The following is a 3,500-nucleotide window of genomic DNA, read 5'->3' on the forward strand; positions in this document are numbered from 1 at the left end:
TTGCACTAAACTTCTTTGCCAGTAAAGGATTAAATCATGCTGAAACTGAAGATCTAGCTAGGCTTTAACATCAAGTATTAATACATAATTAAATGCCATTATACTTAATAAGAAAGTTTGTGAATTAAATAAAACCAACAGTATTTTATTAGAGTCAATTTATTATGTCACTATTTTTAGATTTTCTTCTAGAATATACTCAGTTAAAGAAGATAATACCAGTTTTTCAGAAATAAATGTAAAAGGTGAAAACTAGTCATCACTAGTTCTGAAGACAGCATATCTAATTGGATATTATTTGGTCTCCAGAATTTCCTATTATATTTAAATTTAAACCCATCATTTACTATTATTATCACTATTTTCTGAATTATTTCCTTCTACCATATTCCAAAACTTGATCTTTCAGTCACTTATGTATTTACTAAATACTCAGTCATTTATTCAGTGAGCATTTATTGACTAGCACATGTATCAGACACTGGGAGTAATAATGTCCTTGTAACAAAATATTTATCATGGTATAACCTAGTCTCCACACTCCTACCAGTTATCATGACACCAGTTTTATTTTCATTCCCCATCAGAATCACTTTTCCTAGAACCGTTCTTTTTTTAAGCACTTTAAATGATTTAAAGCACTTTTTTTTTTTTTAAAGATTATTTATTTTTGGCTATGCTGGGCTTCATTACTGCACAGCACTTCTCTAGTTGGGGCAAGCAGGGGCTACTCTCTAGCTGCCGTGCACAGGCTTCTCATTGTGATGGCTTCTCAGTTGTGGAGCCCTGACTCTAGAGTGCTCGGGCTTCAGTAGTCGTGACTCCTGTGCTCTAGAGCACGGATTCAATAGTTGTGGCACACAGGCTTAGTTACTCTTCGGCATATGGGATCATCACAGATCAGGGATCGAACCTGTGTCTCCTGCATTGGCAGGTGGATTCTTTATCATTGAGTCCCCAGGGAAGCCCTCCTAGAACCATTCTTGATCCATGCATTCAACAAATGTTTATGCCGCTATGTTCTAGGGATCTCACAATTTCATTTTCTCCCTCATGTTGAAGGGGTTAGCGGTCTTTCAACCACTACTTGGTCCTTCCAACCAAGTGACAGGAGGAAACAAATGACAAGCCAAGCAGCTGACTATCCCACTCCACCCCGCTCCACCCCACCCCACCCCATTCCTTTAGCCACAGGAGGCACTTTTTGATCCAGTGTTGCTGTGCTAAGATGATAATCTCCTTAAAGTAACTTTTTCCCAAACCTTGAGCTGCTCAGTTCAGTTCACTTCAGTTGCTCAGTCGTGTCTGACACTGCGACCCCATGAATCACAGCACGCCAGGCCTCCCTGTTCATCACCAACTCCCGGAGTTCACCCAAACTCATGTGCATTGCGTCGGTGATGCCATCCAGCCATCTTATCCTCTGTCGTCCCCTTCTCCTCCTGCCCCCAATCCCTCCTAGCATCAGGGTCTTTTCCAGTGAGTCAACTCTTCATATGAGGTGGCCAAAGTATTGGAGTTTCAGCCTCAGCATCAGTCCTTCCAATGAATACCCAGGACTGGTCTCCTTTAGAATAGACTGGTTGGATCTCCTTGCTGTCCAAGGGACTCTCAAGAGTCTTCTCCAACACCACAGTTCAAAAGCATCAATTCTTCGGTGCTCAGCTTTTTTCACAGTCCAACTCTCACATCCATACATGACCACTGGAAAAACCATAGCCGTGACTAGACGGACCTTTGTTGGCAAGGTAATATCTCTGCTTTTGAATATGCTCTCTAGGTTGGTCATAACTTTCCTTCCAAGGAGTAAGCGTTTTTTAATTTCATGGCTGCAATCACCAACTGCAGTGATTTTGGAGCCCAAAACAATAAAGTCTGACACTGTTTCCACTGTTTCCCCACCTATTAGCCATGAAGTGATGGGACCAGATGCCATGATCTTCGTTTTCTGAATGTTGAGCTTTAAGCCAACTTTTTCACTCTCCACTTTCACTTTCATCAAGAGGCTTTTGAGTTCCTCTTCACTTTCTGCCATAAGGGTGGTGTCATCTGCATATCTGAGGCTATTGATATTTCTCCAGGCAATCTTGATTCCAGCTTGTGCTTCTTCCAGCCCAGCGTTTCTCATGATGTACTCTGCATATAAGTTAAATAAGCAGGGTGACAAAATACAGTCTTGACGTACTCCTTTTCCTATATGGAACCAGTCTGTTGGTACATGTCCAGTTCTAACTGTTGCTTCCTGACCTGCATACAGGTTTCTCAAGAGGCAGGTCAGGTGGTCTGGTATAATTTTCCACAGTTTATTGTGTTCCACACAGTCAAAGGCTTCGGCATAGTCAATAAAGCAGAAATAGATGTTTTTCTGGAACTCTCTTGCTTTTTCCATGATCCAGCAGATGTTGGCTATTTGATCTCTTGTTCCTCTGCCTTTTCTAAAACCAGCTTGAACATTTCTGTCCTTTATGGAGCCCATCTTTGCATGAAATGTTCCCTTGGTATCTCTAATTTTCTTGACGAGATCTCTAGTCTTTCCCATTCTGTTGTTTTCCTCTATTTCTTTGCACTGATTGCTGAGGAAGGCTTTCTTATCTCTCCTTGCTATTCTTTGGAACTCTTCATTTAAATGGGAATATCTTTCCTTTTCTCCTTTGCTTTTCACTTCTCTTCTTTTCACAGCTATTTGTAAGGCCTCCTCAGACAGCCATTTTGCTTTTTTGCATTTCATTTCCATGGGGATGGTCTTAATCCCTGTCTCCTGTATAATGTCAGGAACCTCTGCTAATTGCCCCCAAAATAATGTCTTACTCAAAAAAATGTTTTTCTTAAACTATGTTAATGAAACTATGTATCTTGCTTGGAGATCTGTTTTCCTTCAAGGCATGACAATTGTTTTATGGATACAATATATCTTGCCCAGAGACAACTCTTACCTAGTCTTTGCCCCTTGTGCAGATGTGTATGTTGGGGGAGAGAAACTCAGGTGCAACTCTCTCAGCCTTGGTGTGTTTCTTTTATCTGTGATCAACAGCTTGCTAACAAGTATAAGATGCCTTGCTAAAACCTGGCAAGGGAGTGTCTTTTCTACCCCCTTCTGATGTCTATGTCAGAAGCTTTCTCTTTCTCTTTTATACTTTAGTAAAACTTTGCTACATAAAATCTCCAAATAACCAAGCCTCCTCTCTGGCCCCAGATGGAAATCCTCTGCTCTGGAGGCCAAGAATCCTGGTGTCATCCACGGGTCATAGTTGCAACATTTCATTATCTACCCATATATTTTGTAGTAGATTTTTGTCTTCATTAACCACTCCCTTTACTCACCAGGCAGGTCAGAAACCTCCAAGTAATTCTGACTCCACTCTCCTCTCTGTTCACATTCAAGAAGTTGGAGGATTCTGATGATATTAATTGCTGAATGTCTCTGGAATACAGACTTCACTGTTCATACCTATAAAAATATCCTAATTCAGGCTCCATCATATCTTTCCTGGACTATTGCA

Source organism: Bos taurus, chromosome 16, assembly GCF_002263795.3.
Source record: "Bos taurus isolate L1 Dominette 01449 registration number 42190680 breed Hereford chromosome 16, ARS-UCD2.0, whole genome shotgun sequence".
Taxonomy (NCBI): Eukaryota; Metazoa; Chordata; class Mammalia; order Artiodactyla; family Bovidae; genus Bos; species Bos taurus.